The sequence below is a fragment of the Hyla sarda genome, chromosome 6, assembly GCF_029499605.1.
Source record: "Hyla sarda isolate aHylSar1 chromosome 6, aHylSar1.hap1, whole genome shotgun sequence".
In the NCBI taxonomy this organism is placed as follows: Eukaryota; Metazoa; Chordata; class Amphibia; order Anura; family Hylidae; genus Hyla; species Hyla sarda.
This window is the reverse complement of record NC_079194.1, coordinates 180,710,556-180,735,819: the sequence shown is the minus strand read 5'-3', so window position 1 is coordinate 180,735,819 and position 25,264 is coordinate 180,710,556. Positions and strand designations below refer to the sequence as shown.

Sequence of the window (25,264 nt, the reverse complement as noted above, 5' to 3'; positions counted from 1 at the left end):
GAGGTTCAAGGGCGTGGCATTACTTCCCTAAACTTCTATTGTGTTCTGTCTTGAATCGTTACACGCCATTGCAGCGTGGGAAGCCTGCAGCAGCCTTGAAGCAATCCCTGCGATCTCCATTTTCTGCCCTTTGAGCGTTGTGCCTCGTCATTGCACAACTGTGAAAGGTGAGCATTCCATTCACCTTTCTTTATCCATTTGCTGGTGGTCCTGCACATGGAAGCGCTCCTGTCTGCTTTTATTTTCCATGTATAGGAGAGAGGCATGCAAAGAATCTACTATGTCAGTAAAGCAATGTTTCATGATATTCATCCCCAATATGAATTCTGCAGACCCCTTATCAGACACATCAGTTACAATCACTCCCTGTCCCTTAAGCACCTGTTTTCCCACTTGAATGGTGGGTTCCCAAATCCATGCCTGGGTATTGGTTTCCCATTACATGCCACTACCTTGAAATCAATACTGTCAGGTTCACAAAGCAAATTAGCATTCCAGAACTTGTAAAACATGTCTTTAGATATTGTGGACACTTGTGACCCTGTATCTATTAGCGCCTCCAACAGGATACCTTCTACAACGACTTTTAGGGGCAGGGAGCAACATATAGTGAGAGTCCTGACTTAGATCGTTCTGGGTTCGGACCTTATATCTGCTTTCCTGAGGGCCGTTCCGCGACCTTAGGGGAAATCCATTTAAATCCCAATATTTTACCTTCCACTGTCCCGATTTGTTGCAATAGGTACAAAAGGGCCGTTGAGTCCCTGGGGGCCTATTGGGCGGATTATGGCGGGGGTTAATTTGACAAGGGGCAGGAGCAGATAAAGGTCTCTTAGGTAGGGGCTGTTCACGGTTGGCCTGAGCGACCTGACTGGCAAGTTCCTTCACAGCCTGAGTCAATTTTTCAATGTCCTGTTTGACACTCTGAATTTCTGAGGCTGTGGAGGCTGGTAGTGTATTGGACACTGTGGCAGGAGCCGGTGGTGGTGGTTGTATGAGGCCGGCTGCCGCCCCCAGGGGTTCTGGCATAAGGGTATAACTCTCCTCAGACTCAGTCCCGGGCTCTATAACCTGAATAGCCAGCCTTTTAAAAGAAGGACAGATTGGGATTTTGTACAGCTAACAACCTTAGCTGAACTTTGTCCCATTTGTTATGAGCTCAATCAATAAACCTGTCCATCAGTACTTTGTTACCCTTATCGGGAGTGATATGGTATAACTTTTAAACAGTCTCTAGGGCATTTTGTAGGGCTACGGCATAAGCTCTCAGAGTCTCACCTGGCTTTTGTCGCCTCTCATACAACCGGAGGCATACCTCTGATGGAGAATGTGGTTGAAATACCTGGTATAACCCCTCAAAGATCTGCTCTACCGTCGCCTTCTCAGAGGCGGGCCAAGTGCGGACTTCCTCATTGCTGGTTCTTGTAGTTGTCCTATGAGCAGCGGTACCTGTTGATTAGGAGGGAGAGAGTAAAAGACAAACAAGCTCTGAATATTCTGCTTGATTGACATGGACTGCAAGCGGGACCGGCAGGACCCCTACCGCTGGTGTAGCAGATGTTCCCGCTGCTGGTGATGGAGGGGTACTCTCGCTGGGTCGATCTGGAGTGCTGGGTGCTGACATGTTGCCAATCTCTTTGAGTGTGCTGTCGCTTTAAGAAGACAAGAGTGCGCTGTTACTTTAAGAAGATTTGAGTGCGCTGTCTCTTTAAGAAGAATTGGTTGCGCTGTCTCTTTAAGACACCTGGCAATAGACTGTGGCGAGTACCTGGAGACTTTGTTGGGCATCGAGGGATTAATGTTAGTTGCCAATGGTGCCGGAGACTTATTGCAGAAAGTCGTTGGTTTATGCAGAGTCTGCGCTGCAGCCGGTACTTGACTGGAACCTCCGGAGCTGGGCGCAGTCACCGGAATTAGTGGCACAGCTGTGTCCAGGAATCTTCCTGCTTTAGTCCTCGGCAATGGGCTCCGGTTCTATCTTGGGACTCCCAGCACACGTGGATCGCTGGGACTGCTCACTGCCAGCACTTCCTGTAGAATGAAGAGGTCGAACTCCTCATCGCCTTTTATAGTGGTCTCCAACAAGATGGCCGCCGGCCGGAAGGATGTCATCAGTGGAGCCTTGGACAGGAAGTGAGTCAGCGGAGCATCCTCTTCATCCGCCCCCCTGGCAACAAGGGGCAGACCTTTCAAGTTCCATTTTGGGCTGGACACCACGACATTATTTTCATGCCCGTGGGCGGGAAGCTGGTTCTGGCGGGATCCTTTGGCGCGCTTCTTGACCAGCAAGTTAACCCTTGGAGGTACTGTAGACATTTTGGCACGCAACATGGCCTCCCGCCTAACTTTGCACATTGTGAATCCAGCTTTTGCAGATTTCCTTACCACCTACGATACTGTAATTTTCACCTCCCCCTCCACTTTTTAGCACCAGCACAGAAACATATTTCAATGACACAGTCCCGTACATTTTGCTGGTGTACACTCTTTCGCAATGGCATGCGACTTGGACACAGTTCAGACCTGGGGGGGGGGGGAAGGACTTGCGGCAACTTGCATATGGCACATATCCGCATACTGTTAATGGGTGGCCTGGTGGTTGAGTAGTTAAGGCATACACCCGTATCCTGTTAATGGGTGGCCTGACTTGACTTGATTTGGTGGTAGAGTGGTTAAGGCACACACCCGTATCCTGTTCGTGACGCGTAAGTTGTGGTGACCCACGGTGTATTGCGGGACCACGGGGTGTAGCGATGGAAGTGGTGGGGCCAGATTGTATTAACCCCTGGGGCAAGATGTTGTTAACCCCTAGTGTCGCCAGAGTGGTTTTCAGGTACCGGAACCACACGAACGGTACCTCCGCTATTCCAATGGCTAGTTAGTGAAAGGAGAGTCCACAACCAGTTATGGTTTAACAGAGGTTTTACTGAGTTAAGACAGATGGAATTATCTTCAAAGCTAGGCCAGATTCCCAGAGAGGTGGTCAGGAACCCAGAAGGACCTTGCAGCTTGCTGGGACCAATTATGCTTGTAATAGACTTTAGATAATTATCTTTAGGCTTTACAATAGGCTGGACTTGACTATGGGTAGTGACATCAGACATAGAATTTTGACTTACTGGAATGACTGTAGCTTTGCGGCCTTCCAGATGCTGGTCACTAGCACTGAGATCTCTGGTGGTTGCTTTGCTCAGTAGCAGGTGGTAAGAGAACAGTGAATTGTAATGGCCGCCCCTTTATATAGTGGAGGAGGGGGGCTGGACTAAGGGCCATTGGTCAAGCTGTGGGTCATAGGTTAAGCTGGGGCTCTCTGGGTACCATTATGTGGCAACATAACATGTGACATTCCACTGGTCCTTCAGACACGTTACAGGTCCTTTAGACTAGCTATACAATAGGACACTGACTATAATCCTATTATAATAAATTACATTTATAATAACAGCAGGGGAGAGACTGCAGGAGAGCCCCCAGGTCACTGAGGGACTCAACCTGTCAGGGCCTAAGCACAAACACTTATCAAATACCCTGTTCAGTACTCTAGTCTATAAACCAGAGTGGAGAGCAGCTACAAAGATCGTCTTGAATGCTGGAAGACCCAGTCCGTCCATTACACAGATATCCTGCTGAGAACAGATAATGTTTCTCTGCAGGAAGAATAAACACTGGGGGGAGATTTATCATTGTTTTGCTGTTCAAAGTGCTTTTTCATGTGCTTTTTTGGCACAGTTTTTTGCTGTTGTGCACCAAATTCATCAAAAAGGCCCACAGACTTTAATAAATATTGTGCAAATTTAAATTCACCTCACAAACTGCTGTGAGCCGCCAAATTGGAATTTTGCTTTCGTTTTCCCTCAGACCTTTGCCTGTGCTCCAGAAACCTGTGTGCTCGGTAAGTTGTAAGTGTTTAATGTTAATAAAGTGTTTCTGTCTGTCTTATTTTTGAACAAAGCTAAAATTAAAGCTACAAAAAATGCCAGACATTACCAGGGTACCGATGGCCCATTTTTAAAGACAAAATTGTCATACAGAGAGTTTTAAATAGTCTGGTAACAGCTGGAGACACTGCTGCCCACAAACCTGTAGAGATTACTGGTGCTTAATCGCCGAAATTGTTCAATAACATAACCTGGGGAGCGCAACAGAATTTGGGTGCCCCAAGTTGGAATAACAGAGAGCTGTCACATCTGTCTGGTAAGGCACATACACCAACCCTCAGACTAAACCCAGCTTACCTGTTACCGAGCTGTCTCTCCTGCAGCGTTTTTATCACCTAGGCCATTGTGACTAGGATTGTCACCGCTCCCTGGACTAAAAGCTTGTAGCTCTCACTTTGTGCTCTCCAGTTTATAAGGTGAGCGACAATTTAAGGCGATACTCTCTCCAGCTGGGTGTTAGTGTCGTGTCCCGGTACAGAACATGGTTCTGTACAGTTCCTAAAGTCCCCTCAGGTAGAGTCCCTCAAGTCCACAGCGCTCTCCTGCAGGATCCTCCTAGGTCATTATTATGATTACTATTGTACATTAATTCTGTATGTTTATTATCGGTATTGTACAGTGAATACAAGCTATGTGCAGAGGTTATTAGGATATTTAAACTGTATAGGACCTTCCTATGGTCATGTGATATGGTCATGTGATATGTGATCACCTGATACCCAGAGTTCCAGAGACACAGGTAACCACAGGCAACCAGCTACCAATGGGCTTTAGTCCAGCTCACTGATATATAAAGAGCTGTAGTCTCCACACTAGGTCTCTTCTTCTCCCTTCGCTTCCTGGACAGTAAAGCAAGCACCAGTCCTGTACAAGTTCAGTCCAGTACAGCTAGGCCAACACCTACAAGTCGGGCAGCCACATCTACTCTGTAAGTCTCATCTATGTCTACAAGTCAAATCTCTACTGTCCCTACCAAAGTCATGACAGTAATACAGTGGCCTGCATCATCATTATTACCACTACAAGTACAAGCAAGCCTGAGAGGTTCCCTGTGTCCTTGTTGCCTCAGTGGAAGTTGGCTATCCGTAAGAACTGTTATATTGCCTTCTTCAGTAAAGTTCCAGTTGCATCAAAACCTGCTTTGGACTCTCATTTAATATATGCCGTTTCTGGGTTTCTGGGTTGGTTGTCGGCGGTGCCCTACACCAAACAACCACATCCTGGTGTCACAAACATGACAAGGGATTATATTACCATCTGTCCCTGGGCTATTACCACCTGCCCCTACTACTACCTGCACTACACCACCCGGGTACTCCAGCTGTTGTCAAATGGGAAATCTAATACAGCATGATAATACTAGCTTGTCTGGCATGTCCAAATTGTATGTACTAATCTGTCCGAATATATTGCTCTTCATAATAATTTATTTGTCTTTTTCAAAAAAACAATTCTGTCACACAACCCTGCTTGGTGCTTAGTTGTTAGCTAATTTGGATTACTCTATTCTAAAAGAGGACTCATTTCTAAATAAGTGGTTCCCCATGCTTGAAAGTCTTTTTACTGTGGTCTTTCTTTTTTTTTTTTAAGCCAAGTTGGTCATGGTCTACATTTATGTTTTTTTTTTTACGCTTCTGGAATAATTTTATGCTTTTGTAACAAAGGCGCAGTTAATAAATACTGTCCACTGCATGGGCAACTGCACAGCCCTGCAACCCACAGCCACTTTTTCCAAAAATATCTATTTCAAAAAGGCGCAAAACAATTGTGCAAAAACAACGGGAACAGCTTAATAAATCTCCCCCTTGCTGCTGGATTTCTCCCGAAATTACAGATGATTTTCAGGGGATATAAGGAACCCTTATAATAATGTGATGTCCCAGTACGGGGTATCATCCTACAGTCCTATCAGCTTGAGTCCCTATATGTCCTCAGGGCTCACCTGCAGTGTTCCCCCATAAAGTGTAAAGGACCTTTGATATGGTCACATGGTTATTAGTCACATGATAATGGTTGTCATATGTTTAAGTCACATGTTTTGTTACCCAGAGAGCCCCAGGTGACCCGCAGCTAGCCTTGTGTTTCACTTTCTGCTGTGGTCAAGTCCAGTCCAGAGGTCTCAGAGCCAGTGTCCAGCACATCTGGAGGCCTCAAGCCTAAATCAAGTCAATTGTAGTCAGCATGGCTGTGCTAAAGTCTGTCAAAGTCACTGCAAGTCCGAGCAAGCTGCGAGGTCTCTTGTGTTACTGGTCACCTCTCTGGGATCCTGGCCTAGCTGTAAAGACTGTACCTTCTGTCTACCTCAGTAAAGCTACCGTTAACCCTGACCTGGCCTTGGACTGTTACTTGCCCTGCCAAACTAGGACTAGCGGTGCTACTGTTCGGGTGGTTCTCGGTTAAACCACGCCCTGGCGTCACAAACATTGAGGGGTTAATACCATCTACCCCTGGGCAACTATACCATTTGCCCCTACACCTTGCATCACCCCGATTCCACCACAGATAGCATTTCTGCACAAAATCTGTACTGGGACCTGGTCAAGACCTTATGAGTTCTCAGCTGCAAGTGCCCCCCAATGATGTAATTAGATATGAGCGAACTGTTGAAAAATTTGATTCGGCCGATTAGCCAAATTTTTCAAAAAGATTTGGTTAGATCCAAATTTATTTGCGCAGAATATATATATAAAAAAAATGCTATTTCTGGCCTACAGAGAGCCTCAATAGGGGAGTAGAGCACTTTGCTGTGTTCTAACACGCATACGGAGTGTGCTGGGGTAGTGAAATAATACTGTTATTCAGAATAACATGCAGATTACAGGCATCACTTTTAGAATCACTGCCGCAGAGTGGCACAAATTACAGAGCCTGGAGGTGGCATCAGTATGAGGAGACCATATAGTGACTGAATGACATAGCGTGGAGGTGTTGGCAGCATAAGGAGACCATATAGTGGCTGAATGACACAGCGTGGAGGTGTTGGCAGCATGAGGAGACCATATAGTGTCTGAATGGCACAGCCTGGAGCTAGGGCTTCACAATCCCTAAGATTAAAAGACAAATTTAGAAATTTAAATTGAAGATGTGCTACCATAAAACATTTTTAGGTCCAGGCCCAGCAGCATCAGTTAACCGTATATTGGCTGAATGACACAGCCTGGAGTTGGCTGAAGCATGAGGAGACCATATAGTGTATGAATGGCACAGCCAGGAGTTGGCAGCAGCAAGAGTAGACACTAGGGCTTCACAATCCCTAAGATTAAAAGATCAATTCTGAAATTTAAACTGAAGATTTTGGGTAGCTAGTGCTACCATAACAACATTTTTATTCCCAGACCAAGGCCCAGCAGCATCAGTAAACCATATATTGCCTGAATGATACAGCCTGGGGTTGGCTGAAGCATGAGGAGACCATATAGTGTCTGAATGGCACAGCCTGGAGCTGGCAACAGCATGAGTAGACACCAGGGCTTCACAAGAAAAAAAGACAAATTTTGATATTATAATGGAAGATTAAGGGTACGTTCACACGAGCGGATTTGCAGTGTATTTTACACTGCAGATCCGCCGCTGAAGGACCTCTGTATGGTGTCCTTAAATGTGCCTGCTCGGAGCGGCAATACACCGCTCCAAGCAGACACACTGCGATGTGCGCGTCGCCGCGCGCATGCGCAGTATACTTGCACATTGCGGCAGCTCTCGGCCTAGCACATTGAGCAGGGGAAGCGGCCTTGATGTGTGCGAGTACGAGCAGGCACATTTAAGGGCACCATACAGAGGTCCTTCAGCGGCGGATCTGCAGCGTAAAATACGCTGTAAATCCGCACGTGTGAACGTACCCTTAGGGTAACAAAAAATGTTTAGACCCAGGTCCAGCAGCATCAGTGAACCATATATTGGCTGAATGACACAGCCTGGAGTTGGTTGAAGCATGAGGAGACCATAAATTGTCTGAATGGCACAGCCTGGAATTGGCAGCAGCATGAGTAGACACTAGAGCTTCACAATCTTTAAGATTAAAAGATCAATTCTGAAATTTAAACTGAAGATTTTGGGTTGCTAGTGTTACCATAACAACATTTTTATTCCCAGACCCAGGCATAGCAGCATCAGTAAACCATATATTGCCTGAATGACACAGCCTGGAGTTGGCTGAAGCATGAGGAGACCATATAGTGTCTGAATGGCACAGCCTAGAGTTGGCAGCAGCATGAGGAGACCATTGAAATTTATGATTTTTTTATTTAAGATTTTGAAATTGAAATTTCACCACTCTGCCTGACATACTGCATATACAAGAGGAGTACAATACGCTTATACAATACACTTCGCCTAAAACAGTATTTGTCTAGAACAACAGCAGGTGTGTACTATTGGATGTCCTTTCACAGTATATAGACCCTTGACAGAATAACAGGTATAAAATAGTACACTATTTAGATGTAGGTATGTGGTATGCAATTATGAGGGCAGAAAAATGCGCTACATTATACTTAAAAAAGTATCTGAGTACACCACCAGCTAGTGATTACTTTTGTTTGTCCTTTTACAGTATGTAGACCCTTGACAGATTAACAGGTAAAAAATAATACACTACTTAGATGTACGTATGCGGTATGCACTTATGAGGGCAGAAAAATGGGCTACAGTTGACCTACAAGCTCTGTAGTTTTTTAAAACACCAGCCGGTGATTACTTTTGTCTGTCCTTTCAAAGTATGTAGGCCCTTGACAGATTAACAGGTAAAAAAATAGTACACTACTTAGATGTACGTTTGCGGTATGCACTTATGAGGGAAGAAAAATGCACTACAGTATGCCTAAAAACTCTGTATTTTTGTAAAACACTAGCCGGTGATTACTTTTGGCTGTCCTTTCACAGTATCTAGGCCCTTGAATGATTAACAGGTACAAAATAGTACACTACTTAAATGTACGTATGCGGTATGCACTTATAAGGGAAGAAAAATGCGCTACAGTACCCTGAAAAAAAACTTATTTTTGTAAAACACCAGTTGTACACAACAGTGCTGCAGCCAAAAAAAAAGTGTGTACTAAACACAAAATTGCACTCTGTCAAAGACCATTAGGAATGGACTGTTGTGTATTACACCGTCTACAGACTAGTATAACCATCAGATGATTTTTTTGTGGAACAAAGACACTGAATTGCGCTGAAAAATGATTCCTGCCTCCTCTGCTAAGGTTTATGAAGTTGAGGCAGCTTGTTGAAATGTATGAGGCAACACACAGCTATCTGCCCCTATCTGTAATACTATGCCGAAGAAAGTGACTGGGAGGTTAATAGCTGCAGTAAAAATCCTTTTCAGTGAAAAAAACAATGCTCTCCGTTCACGAGAACGCTGATGTGACTAAGAGGATGTTAAACCCTGCTGGAATGAGCTTTTCTCTGCTGTAACACACACACACAGGCTCTGCGTCCTATGATCCTTCTGCAGTATACTGTAATGAAGTGAGGAGCCGGAATTATGGCTGCTGAATATATAGGGCTGTGACATCACAGGGGTGACCGGCTGCTGATAGGCTGCATCCGGCATCTGAGTCAGGTTCATCCCGCCTACTTCCCTTCCTGCCTTCCCACCTTCCCAGCATTCCTTGCCCCATGTACTGACATGTGGATCCACCATTTTAGATGCCTTGGAGCCTGCACCGCAGTAAATGGAGTTTAATGAAGCATTTTGCGTGATATAAAGTTAGTGATATTCGCATTCATTGCGAATCGAATATTTCATGAAATTCGTAAGGAATTCGGGTTCATCAGTTTCGATTCGCTCATCGTAAGATGTAATTTACTGATATGTATGAATCACTTATAAGTAGCTGTTATAATGGAAGAGCCCAATAATACTAAAGTACCATTCTGCAAGAAATGACAGCATCATCATTGTCAATCATAGACTAATAACTGTGTAGCAGTCTTCCATTGCACAGTAACTCCTGACTATGCTGTTCCACTCCTGTAATCTGGTCTTTGGTTGGTTCCCGCATTTCAATGCTTTTATACCTGTTTATGTTAGTGAACATAATTCTAGTAAAAACATAAATTGTGACAATACTATGACAGTTGTGAGATAGAGATAAAGTATACATCTGTGTATCTGTTCCCAAAACGATTTCACCCTGCTTGTCACGCTGTTGTGTACCTATGTGTCCACACTCTTCTCCTGCCTCTCCCTTTGTTATCCCTTGACATGCAACAGTGTCCTGAGGGCAAGGATGTCAATGGTTTTTTGGGGACTACAGCTTTGCATACAAATTATATTTGCAGCCAAACCCAAGGATTTGTAAAGAGGCATCCTAGTTGAACCCTAATAGCAGTGTCAGGAATAAAAAAAAGTAATCTGGCAGGCTGAATTCCACCATATCCTATACTTTTTTTTTTTTGAGAGGGGGGGGGGGGGGGGGGTAAAAAGGCAGCTATGTAAAGAATATAGCCAGTGCTTAGTTTTTTTGTTTGTTTTTTTACAACCATGGAAACTTACATGTCTGTGATAGTAAAAGAATGCCTTTTATATTAGGAAAATATAGGCTTACAAACAGTGCAAACCTACCCTTCTGTATTGTGAACTTATAGGCACTCCACGTGCTATTGCATGGTGTCACTATGGAGCATTTATTCTTCCTATATAGCAATGCTTCTAAAGCTAAGTTTCTACTCTTTTGTCCTGAGTTTTTTTAGTTTTGAAAAAAAAAAACGCCTGAAAAAACGCCAGTGCAATTTCCTGCGTCTGGCGTTTTTTCTGGCGTTTTTTCATTTGTGTGGAAATTGCATTTTTTGCCCCTTTGGCGCTTTTTTTTGGTACCCCAAATTTGTTGGGTACAAAAAAAAAAGGATGCAGTAGTGATGGGAATTTTTTTTATCTTTTATAACGAAATGTTTATTAATTTTTTATAAAGTGTGTGTGTTTCACTTTTTTTCCCTCTCTTTTTTGACATTTTTTAGGTAGTACTACTACTCCCAGCATGGAACACACTGTTCCATGATGGGAGTAGTAGTACCTGTTCTAATAGACATCTCGCCCAATGCGATCGTCCATAATATAGCAGAGATGCGGAGCTGCTCTATAAAGCACTCGCATCTCTGCTCTGTACTCCGGCCAGTGATGTGAATAGAACATCACTCATTCATATTTTCCGCCCAGAGTGGTGATTGGCCGGATAGTCGCAGCCAATCACAGCTTTCAGTGGGAAATATGAATGAATGATGTTCATATCACTTGACGGAGTACAGAGCAGAGATGTGAGTGCTGTATAGAGCAGCTCCACATCTCTGCAATAGATAGGACGATCACAGCGGATGTCAGGAGTGATACCTGCTGTGATCTTTCCTTAACTACAGGTACTACTACTCCCATCATGGAACACACTCTGTTCCATGTTGGGAGCTGTAGTACCTGCAGTTAAGGAAAGATCACAGCAGATGTTCCGCCTGACACCCGCTGTGATCCTCCTCTATAATGTATAGATGTGGCGGCCAGACGCTCTTCTATGGTCCCCTGCACTGACGTATATATACACCTATTCATATTTCCTGCAGAGAGCTGTGATTGGCTGGAACCATCTGGCCATTCACAGCTCTCTGCAGGAAATATGAATAGGTGTGTGTATATATATATATATATATATATATATATATACACATGGTAGTGCAGGGGACCATAGAGATTATACAGAAGGATCGCAACGGACCCGGTTGATCTGTCAATTATTCCAGGTACTACTACTCCCATCATGGAACAGTGTGTGTTCCATGCTTGGAGTAGTAGTACCACCTAAAAAATTAAGAATATAAAGTGAAAAACACCAGTGGTTCAACATTCTGCGATTTTGCAAAACCACCAATGAGCTGAAAAACGCAGAAAAAGAGTTGAAAAACGCCAAAAGGATAAAAAAAAAAAAAAAAAATAGCCAAACTGAAAAACGCCAAGTGGAAAAATAATTTTGCGATTTCTCATTGATTTACAGTTAGCATCTGGCCGCAGCGTTTTTTGGCCGAAAAAACGCCATGTGGCAGAATTGGCATTTTTTTGCAGTTCCCCCCCCCCCCCCCCCCCAAAAAAAACAAGTAGAAACTTAGCCTAAGGGAGAATACCATTGTAATACAGAATGTGATGGAGCATGCCAAGGCTCAGAGGTAGAAAATGAGCTTACAGCAATCGATGGCTTCCATGTTATGTATCCATACAACGCATATCCTCAATACAGGCATGTGCATGATGCTTTGCACTCATTTTGTTCATTCTCATAGTCCAGTCACATTAACTGAAAAAATTGAATACAATCCCATAAATTTGGCAGCCTACAGGTGAAGTAGCAGTGTATGTATGTTTTTAGGGTACGTTCCCACACGGCGTATTTTGCTGCGTATTTGCTGCGTATTTGGTGCTGCGTATTTTCCTACCCATTGACTTCAACAGAGAAAATAAAATATGCAGCAGCAAATACGCAGCAAATACGCCATGTGGGAATGTACCCATAGACTATTGGGAATCTTGTGAAGTATAAAGCAGAAAAATCTTAGTAGTATCTGATGGACATGGCTGGATATCTGATTTCGTCATTCCTGTAAATGATGAGAATGTTCTCTGCCCTGCCCTCTCTTCCTGTCTCTCACTCTCAGATTGCCCTTGGCTGTTTCATGTCTCACAGCATGACCTGTGATCTGAGTCATCAGAAGCAACTACTATTCAGAACAGTGATCTCCAACCTGTGACATTCCAGCTATAGCAATACTACAACTCCCAGCATCCTGTGAATTGTAACTTAGCAAAAGGGGAACTCTAAAAAAATAAGGGAAATCTTAACCCTTCCAGTACTTATCAGCTGCTGTATACTGCAGAGAAGTATGTGAAGTTCTTTTCAGTCTGACAACAGTGCTCTCTGCTGACACCTCGGTCTGTGTCAGGAATTGTCCAGAGCAGGAGAGGTTTTCTATGAGGATTTGCTTTTAATCTGGACAGTTCCTGACAACCGAGCATTCAGCAGTTGATAAGTACTGGAAGGGTTAAGATTTTTAAATAGAAGTAATTTACAAATCTGTGAAGTTTGCAAGAACAGATATGGCACCAGGCACTGCTAATCCAATATATCAGCCTCAATGCATGGGGTGAAAAGCACTGCTGTGACCTTAAAGGCAGATCTTCCTAGCTACGTGGAGGTGCAGACCAAACAGGCAGGTAATTCAGATCAATAAGTTAGACGAAGAAGAAAGAAGTCGCACTCACCACTGGAAGCAGTATAAAAAGTCTTGTCCTTTATTCACACCGGCAGAGTGGAAAGGTAAAATGCGGTCACACACGCGGGGAGTGAGAGCAGCCGCTCTCAAGATGCGGGGGCACACCACCAGCGGCAACTAGTTTCGCGTCACAGACTTGACGCTTCTTCCGGCCAACAAGACGTACACCTTGTTGGCCGGAAGAAGCGTCAAGTCTGTGACGCGAAACTAGTTGCCGCTGGTGGTGTGCCCGCGCATCTTGAGAGCGGCTGCTCTAACTCCCCGCGTGTGTGACCGCATTTTACCTTTCCACTCTGCCGGTGTGAATAAAGGACAAGACTTTTTATACTGCTTCCAGTGGTGAGTGCGACTTCTTTCTTCTTCGTCTAACTTATTAATTTACAAATCTATTTAACTTTCTGAAAACAGTTAAGTGGAAAACAAATGTTTTCAAATTGTTTCCACCAGAGTTCCCCTTTAAGTGTCACATGTTGAAGACCATGGATATATACATTTTTTTTTTGGGGGGGGGGGGGGGGGTCTTTATTTATTATTATTGTTTTTTTTTTTTTATAGTCTTACGATAGTAGTCTTCAACTTGTGGATCATCAGCTAAAACTTCAACTCTCAACACACTGTGATAGCCAGATAGATATACTGGGAATTGTAGTTCTGCTATGCTGGACTAATGCTGGTCATATATATTTAATAGGTGATGGCTAATCCACTCATTCCACAGGACCGGCCTGACATGATTTAAAATTCCCAATTTTACCTGCTCTATCCTTTTGTTCTCTTAGAAGATAAGAGCTTTCTCACCTCTCCCTAAATAAGCATGCTTGTGTATGGGGAAATTGGGGGAGAAAGCTGTCAGCCCACCGAGCAGTCAGCCAACAGTTATCTTCTGTGTATTGCCAGGAATCTCTTGGCGCTATTTAAATAAATATTAAATTGCACAATGTGATCTCTATACAATTCTTTACAATATTTAGACACAATTGTGTATGTGGATCTGGTATATATAACAAACTATGAGCGATATTAGATGGACTGAGCCACCTTATTACATGGCTTGAGCAATGGGAGGGTTGGGCCGCACAAACAATTGCTGGATCATTCGTTCCTCCTTTGCTGCACTCAGCCATCTGCCACACACAACCTATTTATTTATATAGCGCCTACAGATTCCGCAGCGCTTACAATTATGGGGTACAAACAAAGACAAGTATCATACATAAAATTACACAATAACTATTCAAACAAGAGGTGTGGGGATATGTTGGGGATATGTTGGGGATATATTGAGGATATGTTGGGGATATGTTGAGGATATGTTGAGGCCAATTAGAGACTGTTATAGGCCTGTCTGAAGAGATGTGTTTTTAGGCCACATTTGAAACTATGGATGTTGTTGTTGAGTCTGAGGGATTGAGGTATAGCATTCCAGAGAACCGGTGCAGCACGAGTGAAGTCTTGGAGACGGGAGTGAGAAGTTCGGATTATAGAAGATGTTAGTGTGAGATCATTAGCAGATCGGAGAGAACGTGTAGGATGGTAGACGGAGATGAGAGAGGAGATGTAGGGAGGTGCAGCATTGTGGAGAGCTTGTGTGTGAGACTGAGGATTTTGTACTGTATTCTGGACTGAATTGGTAACCAGTGTAGGGACTGGCACAGGGAGGAGGCGTCGGTGTAGCGGCTGGAGAGGAAGATGAGTCTGGCTGCGGCATTAAGGATGGACTGGAGAGGAGAGAGTTTGGAGAAAGGAAGGCCTATTAGTAAAGATTTACAGTAGTCGAGGCGGGAGTGAATCAAAGCAATAATGAGAGTTTTAGCAGTTTCAGTAGTGAGAAATGGGCGGATTCTTGAAATTTTTTTGAGATGCAGGTGACAAGAACGTGAAAGAGACTGAATATGGGGAGTGAAAGACAGATCAGAGTCAAGTATAACTCCAAGACAGCGAACCTGCTGCCCGGGAGTTATGGTAGTACCACATACCGAGATGGAAATGTCAGGGTTAGGTACAGTATCAGTTGATGGAGAAAAGACAAGAAGTTCTGTTTTAGAAAGATTTATGTTCACACATGTGGGTTACCTGCAAGTTTCCCATGACAGGTTTTCCACATCAGATGCCAGATGCCAGAAATGCCAGAAATTCCCCCAGCTGAAAATCCACCATGTAATTTGCTTCAAAACTCTGCGACCATGTGAACATACCCGTACCCGGGAAATGTGTGGGAGATGGCTGATGATATTTTTAGTGGGTCAGAACAACCCAATCAGCCAACGAACAAGCATTTGAACTTTGGCCCTATTACACAGAAGGATGTTGGCCTGTTTGTCCCATAATCGCCATGTAGTGGGGCCCTAAGAGACTGAAACAATCTTCTGATTGAGTTTAATGAATTTTCATCCAAGGCCTGTGGGAAGATCACTCCCTTGCAGCCAGATGTTGTGTGGCAAAGGAATTGTTTCTGATTCTGTTCAGGCACAAGGTAAACCTGATAAAATGTGCATTATATTTTAGGCCTGAAGGAAATCCAAAGAGTCTCCTAGAAGATGGCAGAGGAAGCCTCATGTTGAATCTGGTAATGAAAGAATCTTTTCTGCAATAATACAAGGACAAGGCAGATATTTTAAAGTGGTATTTTGTAAATAATACTAATATCATAGAATTACCATTCCTGGCATACAGAAAGGATAAGACTATCTGGAACTTTGTTGTGAAATCAGATGTAGAGAGTTAAAAACATGTTGAGCAACGGTGAAAGGGGACATTTTACTGTATCGAATGAAGTCACTGTAATGGTATAGTTAAAAATGATATCAGACCTCTCTTCTTATTCCTAGTGTGTTAACTAAAGAGATGTTTACACAATGAACATTTCAATTTGACATGACATAGATGTCCTATTGGTGGGTCTGACTGGTGAGTACTGATTGGAGACAGATTCTGAAATATTAACTTTATTATATTTTATTTTTTTATTTGTTTCTATTTTTTTTATTGTATTTTTTTTGTGTGCATTATTATCGGGCTGCCATTTTGTCTGAGCTGTTTTTAAAAACATTTAGTGATATGCTTTATGGCAGTACTCTTGGACAATGGCGACAATAGATTAGACCTGTTGCATCGAGATGAATTGCAGACATTACTGAACATTCTTTGTGACCTTTTCAGGGGGTCATATATAGGGGTATCTATTGTGTATTTATCTTTCACTGTACTGTCTGTGCTGACAAGAAAGGCGTTACTGGGAAATGATCTGGATAGAAAGTTTCAGCTTAGTTTCCTGTAACTGCAAGATTTCAGGATTATTATAAAATATAGATTGTAAAATGAAAAGTTAGAAAGGAAACAGCACCGAAAATTCTGATGAAACATTCTCTTTAAGAGAAAAATCCCGTGCTTCAGGGTAGTTTTTTGTATGGGGGAAGGGGGAGGGGTGTCTATCCCTAGCACATTCCCCTATGTCTACTTTCCCAGCCCCAGGCAGATAAGAAGATGTTACACAATGCTTCCTACCATCACTTGCTTACATGTTTTGTAAAGCTATGAAAAAAAAGCACACCAAATATCGGTTTTGTGTGATGTTATCATCATATCTATGTCACTTAGGACACTGATTGAACCGGATTATTGTATACAAGTAAATGACATAGATGAAAGCAGAAAAGTGTAAGGATTTAATGGAAACTCTAGTAAAAAGAATCGCTTACAGGGGAGCATGAGAAGAGAATAATATGGCTGCATTCTTACAGAAACAGCTCCATCCTTGTCCATGGGCTCTGTGTGGTGTTGCAGCTCAGCTCCATTCACAGGAATTGCACTTTTTCTAGAAGAAAGCAGACATGTTTTTCTAATTTCACACAAGCCTTTATTTTAGTAATCAGGGCAGTGGCCGTAAACCTGTAGCCCTCCTGCAAAGTTATATCTCCCTATCAGAGGATGCTGGGAGTTGTCCAAATGCAGTGGTGTCCGCTCACCTCCGGAGCCGAATCTCCGACACACCTGTGCTGTCACGGACCCGCCCCGGCTTCAACAGCGTATAGAAGGAAGGATTGTCCGGCACCAGGTATGCTCTAAAAGATTGCTTTTATTCATGCCATAGCAAGGAAACAGACATCACAGGACTGTGATTACCACAGTCCTGTGATGTCTGTTTCCTTGCTATGGCATGAATAAAAGCAATCTTTTAGAGCATACCTGGTGCCGGACAATCCTTCCTTCTATATGCTGGGAGTTGTGGTTTACCAACAGCTGGAGAACAACAGGTTGGAGACAATGCATTAGGCTTTCCTAAGCAATGTATGCTATGGGCACTAGAGACACATTTGGATCTTCAAGCTCTGGAACTTCTTCAAGATATGAGTATCATTTCACATACAGTATGTGAGGACACACACGTGTAATCTAGAATGACACTTCAGTCCAGTGCCATAGAGAGTACAAAATTGCTGCCAATCTCCAGTGTATGAGGATAACTGAGTTCTTACTAAGTGTAGACCACCTTATGGTCACTGTATTAGAATCTGCATACAGAGATGTCACGTATTGGCAGGGAAGAGTGAAGCCCCGAACTCACCCGCTCCCACTTGCCCTGCCTACTTGCGTACCTGCCCTAGGCAACGGGTCCACAACCACGGTGACAGTCTCTGCCTGAATAAGTGCAGGGAGTAAAACTTCAACAAAATTAACTTGCAATACAGATGGAGGTCGGAATACTGTGTGGAATCACACACACTAACAGAAATAATAACTAAACATACACACACAATATGTCACAGTCCACAAGCCGAGTCAGTACCAAGAGATAAATATATCTAGAACAAAAGAGAGGCAGAGCTTCCCATAGGGCGGTATCGTTATAGGTATTTTGGAGCAGAGTCGTTAGATAAAACACTCAAAAGGAAAACTGCTCACCTGGTGTTGTTGTGAGAAAGCCACAACAACTATATGCGCATGGGTCATTCAAGACCAAAGAAATGGTGGTGCTGCTTCCCCGGCGTCGGTATGGAGGAACTCCGACCGATGGATATCAGGATGGATGAACAAGAAAAACCGGTGCTAGTAGCGCAATCCACTGCAGAAGCTGTTTCAAGTAGGTATACTTCTTTATTAAGCCATCGTACATCGTAAGCCATTCTTCCTGATGAAGAGGCATTGTGGCCTCGAAACGCGTTGTTGCACGGCTTAATAAAGAAGTATACCTACTTGAAACAGCTTCTGCAGTGGATTGCGCTACTAGCACCGTTTTTTTTCTTGTTCATCCATCCTAGTACCAAGAGATAACAGATAAGCCAAATCGCAGAAACAGGAGAGGAGCCAGAGAACGGAGCCAATGGGTCAAATATGAAATAAATACAAGATACACTAGCTAGGAGTATGAGCTCTTTTATAGGCAAAGCCTGGATGAATACTGAGGGTTTAAATAGGGAGCTAAACAGGTGAAAAGCCAAGGAGGTCAGCTGACCATCCAGAGAACGGGGTGCTTCCACAGTAACCAGAAACAAAAGACCTCAGTGCAGATTAACCCTCCGGGTTCTTACAAGAGACTGCTGAGATAGTTTTATGCCAAGTTCAATTGCTTTGTTGTAGATGACCACAGACAAGGCCATATACCATTTTTTATATTTTGTATTCCTACGCCCAGTATAGATTCAGTAACATTACGTCATCCTTTCAGTAGGACTTGGTATGTGTTTATTGCATATTTACAACCCACATCATAAAAAATGTGTAGAAAACTAGCAGCGTGTAAATGAGAGCTGTTGTCTTGTGTAGAGCCAGGCCAAGAGGAATGGGAGGAGGAAAGAGGCAATGATGGCTGATTACCAGTCACCTCTGTAACATACTACAGCAATCTTCTATCTTCACCAGGCTTTGATCTAGCAGAGAAGACCAGGAAATCTGAGCTGTGACAATGACTGAAGGCAAAAACTGGTAAGCCTCTGATATCTATGTATAGAAAGGAGTATGCAACTCCTACTCCTCCTCCTCCTCTCCGTTATAACTATTAAAGCGCAACTGTCATGAAATCTTGGTGCAATAACCTGCACACAGCCTTTGTACTGTGTGCAGGCGGTGTGTATAGCAATGATTTTACCTAATATTTGCAGGCTTTCATGATGCCAAAAAATGCTTTTAATCAAAGCCACTGACGATCGGATAGGCATGGCGCAAGGTACGCAATGCCCCACTGTGTGCAGGTTCTTGCACCAAGATTTCATGACAGTTGCGCTTTAAGGAGTTGTATTATGAGCAGTCAAACTTAAAACTTTGTCAAACTTTAACTGTAAGTACGTCATAAGGACATGTTTATAGTTAAATGTGGGTGCTGACCCAGGATAGTGAGACACAGTTTATAAGCCCCGGCTCGGCACCCCCCTTTTTTTCCACTACCCCGGCAGCAGGTATGGGAATGTTTGCACCTGTACATGTACTCATGCAAATGTCCCCTATCTGCACCAATACCAGTATCATTATCGGTGCATCACTAGTAAATATGCACCTTGTCTGTAAGATTATCATTATAGCCAGATATTAATTCTCTGTAAACACTGCAAAGTATGCGCAGCTTAAAGTGGACTCCTGCTATATGTAAGAAAAGCTTAATATTTTGTAGAATAGAATAAAAAGCTTATGTGATTTTCTAATGATCTTTGGGTTTTTGTTCCCTATCATTTTCAGGCTTTTTGCTTGCATTGAAGTTGAAAACCTCATGCAGAATGAGTTTTGTTGTTCTCATTCAATGACAGCCAATGATGTACATTAGAACTTTTTATTATACAATAGTTTATGCTTTATAATATAATGCTATTTAAAAAGAGATGGCCCATGTGTCCCTTTCACGTTGCCTACATTGATCTGTCATAAAATTTAAACTGCATGCCTAATATTGTGTAGGTCCCCTGTGTGCCAACAAAATAGCTCTGCCCCATCATGTCATGGACCCCACAAGACCTCTGAAGGTGGACTGTGATATCTTATACCTAGAAATTAGCAGCAGCACCTTTAAGTCCCAGTGGGCCTCTATGGATCAGACTCGTTTTTGTAGCAAACCCCATAATGCTAAATCATAATGAAATCTATTGAATTTGATACCATTCCTAAACAATATTTGCAGGATGACAGGGCACATTATCCTTCTTAAAAGTGCCTTTGTCAGTAGAGTTGCCATGAAAAGGTGTTCTTGGTCTGCATCAATATTTAGATTATTTTATGACCGTGCGGAATTCTGCATGAATCTACCGCTCAGACATTCTGCAGCAGCTGATGCTGGCATTTCACAAGGAAATGCATTGCAGTCTATGAGATGGGGTGGTCCTAGCGCTGGCATGTTCTGCTGGCGATCCGCTGTCTGTGGAATGCCCGCAGTGAAATTTGTTTGTGCGGACATTCCACCATGTGAACATAGCCTTAGGGTAGATTCACACTACAGATTTCCTTGCAGATTTTACTTATTGAAAATAATCCTCATCAGGAGCCTTGATCTTTGGCAGAACTTCTGCCAACGTTTTTTGTATGGAGATGTAGAGAAAATTCAGTGAGAAAATTCTTCTGTGTGAACCCAGCCTTAAAGTATACCTATCATTTTTACAAACTTCTCGCAGTGGGAAGTTTGTATAGTTGGGGATAGGGTGCTAAGATCCTCACAAATTGAAGCATGCAGCTGCACAGGCTGTGTCCCATCATCTCTGGTCTGCACCTTTATAATGAGCAATATATACAGGTGAAATGGAAGTCAAGTGGACTTCCAGCAATTCCATAGGCTTCCATTGTAACTGTATACTGCTCACTTGAGCTGCACAGCAATCGGTGGGGTTCTCAGCACCTGGACCCTCACAGATATAAATTATGGAGTGTCAGAATGTTGTTAAAATGACAGATACACTTTAGCAAAGAGGACCCTGTGGTATACTACAGGGTGAGCCATTTGTATGGATACACCATAATAAAATGGGAATGGTTGGTGATATTAACTTCCTGGTTTTGGCACATTAGTACATGTGAGGGGGGATACTTTTCAAGATGGGTGGTGACCATGGCGGCCATTTTGAAGTCGGTCATTTTGAATCCATCTTTAGTTTTTTCAATAGGAAGAGGGTCATGTGACACATCAAAGTTATTGGGAATTTCACAAGAAAAACAATGATGTGCTTGGTTTTAACATAACTTTATTCTTTCATGAGTTATTTACAAGTTTCTGACCACTTATAAAATGTGTTCAATGTGCTGCCCATTGTGTTGGATTGTCAATGCAATCCTCTTCTCCCACTCTTCACACACTGATAGCAACATCGCAGGAGAAATACTAGCACAGGCTTCCAGTATCCGTAATTTCAGGTGCTGCAGAAAGGGCAAAACAAAAATTGGAACAGGACCCTCAGTTTACGCAGAAGATTTTGTTCAGTGATGAGGCAAACTTTTATGTGAATGGTGAAGTTAACAAACAAAACCACCGCTATTGGTCTGACACTAACCCACATTGGATAGATCCCTCCAAGACTGTTGGAACACAAAAATTGATGGTATGGTGTGAAATTCCCAATAAGTTTGATGTGTCACATGACCCTCTTCCTATTAAAAAAACAAAAGTTAGATTCAAAATGGCCGACTTCAAAATGGCCACCATGGTCACCACCCATCTTGAAAAGTTTCCCCCCTCACATATACTAATGTGCCACAAACAGGAAGTTAATATCACCAACCATTCCCATTTAAGGTGTATCCATATAAATGGCCCACCCTGTACATCAGTCTTAGGCTTTGCACCCCAACACGCAGAAAAATGCAATGCACTGTGTCCTGATACCTCTCCAGTATATGCAGCATGAACTTTTAATGATTTGTGCTATAGTACCTCTGTTTTAGGATTAGACCAGATGCCTAGTTTTCTCATCCCACATACATTAGTGAGCATACCAGGAACATCCTAAAAGAGACAGGTGGGTGCTGCTGGAGAGATTGAGGGGGTCCCCAGCGTCAGGACTCCCATGATCAGACATCTTCTCCCCTATCCTTTGGATAGGGGATAAGACGTCTTAGGGCCGGAGTACACCTTTAAAGGGGTACTCCACCCCTAGACATCTTGTTCCCTAGCCAATGGAAAAAATTGCCAGCAGTCAGACCCCCCACGAAGTTCAGAATGCTGGCTTCAGGCAGCTGTAGTTGTGACGGCTGTGCTCGAGCAACATACTCCCTCCCATAGACTTGAATGGAGGGGGCAGGGCGTGACATCACGGCCAGCCAAAACTGGTCTTCTGAACTTTTCACAATGTCATGGTGGAAATCGGGGAGGTCCCAGTTACATTGGGACCATTACAGTGAATGGGGACACTGCTAGTACACTGCAGTAAATGTTGGAATACCTTTTATACAGATTATTGACATATACCAGCAATGTAGTGGTATATCAACATATGAATCCAGCTTAACCCAGATATATTGCAAACCCTGTTTTTGTGGTGTCGCTTTGTCTCACGATTTGTCTCAGTTGCTGTTTAGAGACTTGTCATTGAGAATTTGCTTTAGAAGCTTTTTCTAAAACTGTGTAGCTATTTCATAGTCTGGTAAAGTTTTTGCAGTGGTCATGAATTTATTATGTGCAATTTGTAGCACGATTTGTTGCAAAACCCTCAATGTGTTGGAAATCTACACTAGCCCTAACCTTGCCATAGCTGGCTGTGGAAAGGATTTTTTATTTTTTTTAAATTGTCAAACATCTTGGCATAACTTGTTAAGGGTCTATTCACACGTACAGTATTCTGCACAGATTTGATGCACAGATTTGATACGTAGGATGCGCACCAAATCTGTGCAGAATACTGTACGTGTATATAGACCAGAAAAAGTCGCAGAAAGAATCGTAGAGGAGCAACCATGCAAATTAGTGTACTGAAGTGTAATTTCAAAAAAATGTGTATTAGCACCATATTTATTACATGCCATGCGACCAATAATAATAAATCTGGGGCACATTCACATTACCACCACACAAATGAAAGGTGTAAAAAAATTGTTTACCTACACCGCACTTGATAAATTCCCAGCTTACATCATATAGTACAATACGAGCCAGGTTTAAATATAGTTTGCAGCAGAAACTCAGACTTATCAATCTAGAGACCAAAGTCCACACCACAAACAGTAAGCAGTGTACACAAGAGCTGAGCGCCAACTTATCAAGTATTCAGTTAAAATAGGGAAATATGGGGGAGACTTCGCAAAACCTGTGGAGAGTCAAAGTTACCCAGTTGCCTATAGCAACCAATCAGCTTACTTCTTACATTCTTAACAAGACCTCCGAAAAATGAAAGAAACGATCTGATTTGTTGCTATGGGCAACTTTTCCTCTCCGCAGTTTTTGATAAATCTCCCCCTATGTGCTCATACATTTGCATACATTCCAGTCCATTCTCTGTCAATATAATTGCAACAAGTAATTTTACCCACATAGCTTGATGTCCGTATCACCCACTGCTGGGGGCAGAGAGACAAGAATTACTGTGAAACTTGCTGGGTGTGTGTCCTGAAGAAATGAAAGATGTAATTACAGCACAATATGCAGGGGGTAGTTAAGGGAGTGGTGATGTTCCCCAGGTGCTGGGTGCCAGATGGGGCCAACAAGCCAGTGTGCTTTGACCAGGGTATTTAGATAGGACTAAGGTAGTGAAGCGAATCTTTGCACCAGATGAAGGAAAGCTTAGCTTGATCAGTAGGATGGATGCATGAGGTTTCTATTAAAGGGGTACTCCGGCCGCAAGAAAACTTATCCCCTATCCAAAGGATAGGGGATAAGATGTCTAACCGCGGAGGTCTTGCCGCCCCCGTGTGACATCACGCCCCCGCTATGCATGTCTATGGCCGTCACGCCCCCTCCCATAGACTTGTATAGCGGAGCATGACTTCACACGGGGGAGTTGTCACGTCACGATACTCCGGCCCCGTGGTCGGCACCCGGCAGTTTGTGAGCTGGCAGCGCAGCGTGCAGCTCAAAGAGGTGGGTGCTGAATGCAAGATTGCGGGGGTCCCCAGCGGTGGGACCCCCTGCGGTCAGACATCTTATCCCCAATCCTTTGGATAGGGGAAAAGGTGTCTTAGGGCCCGGAGTACCTCTTTAAGGCTTGATATTTGGGGTGTACATTGGCATGCTGGTAGTGGCAGAATAGTATACAGATATATACTGCGACATACCCCTGCAGGGCCCACTGACTTTGATTAACCCAATATAGTCTACTAGTTACAACATTCAGACCATTTCCAAAATGTCAGCTCACTGCATAATGTATCAATTGTTGCCGAGGTCACTGTGAATCTCCTACACCCTCAGAAGTAGTAATATAATTAGATAAAAAAGGAATATACAATCCTCCAGGCTAGTGTTGGGGAATAAATATAGTAGTAGATCACCTTAATGGGTAATATTCTACCTAACTTTTTGATATATAGATATAAATGTAGGATATAAAATATGTAAGATCAGTATATGATCAAATTTGCATTTGTTGAATAGAAAATAAAAATAAAATAGAATGTGAATGATAAAAATTAGCATGACATATCATATAAGATATAAGGCAATTAATATACTACAGAAGACTGACCACAGGGCCCTTGTAGTTGTCCCAGTGATAGCCTTAGGCTAGGTTCAGGCTACAGAATTTTTTTTTAAATTTCCGTTCGAATTCCGCTTGCTAAAAAGTACATGCGCGTCAATGGGATTTCCATGCACCTGTTCATACTTCGGATTTTTTCATGAACAGGTGCATGGAATTTGCGTGCCTAATTTCCGCTAGAAAATTTCCGCATGAAGAAAGGAAGTGCTCTTTCTTCAGACGGATTTCCGCCGCAGAATCCCATTGACTTCAATGGGACTCTCATTTCCCGGCAGATTTTTTTTCGAACGTGGAACGTAGGCAGATTGCAAGCGGATTACATGCGGAAAATCCGTACGGATTTGAGTCAGAAATTTAAATATGAGCAGCCCACTGGTTTTTGGACTAGCCCACATTCTTCCTTAAACCTGAGTCGGGTCATGTGATCACATGGTCCAAAAGGGGCTGAACTTGGCTCTCAGTGCACTCCTACTG

The 25,264-nt window shown here is 43.1% G+C and overlaps 1 protein-coding gene across 4 annotated transcripts in view; it reads left to right on the top strand.

The window, feature by feature from the left end:
* The window catches only part of CDH1 (cadherin 1), a 116,380-nt gene that overhangs the window by 39,674 nt on the left and 51,442 nt on the right, over positions 1-25,264 (top strand). Inside the window, exons 1-4 of one of the 4 annotated variants that reach the window (XM_056525949.1) lie at positions 4,684-4,866; positions 15,699-15,759; positions 16,022-16,100; positions 19,053-19,115. The gene's annotated coding sequence lies outside the window, so the exon portion shown is untranslated. Of the gene's footprint in view, positions 1-4,683; positions 4,867-15,698; positions 15,760-16,021; positions 16,101-18,956; positions 19,116-25,264 lie in introns of those variants that run through there. The other 3 variants (XM_056525951.1, XM_056525953.1, XM_056525952.1) reach the window with 3 other exon arrangements.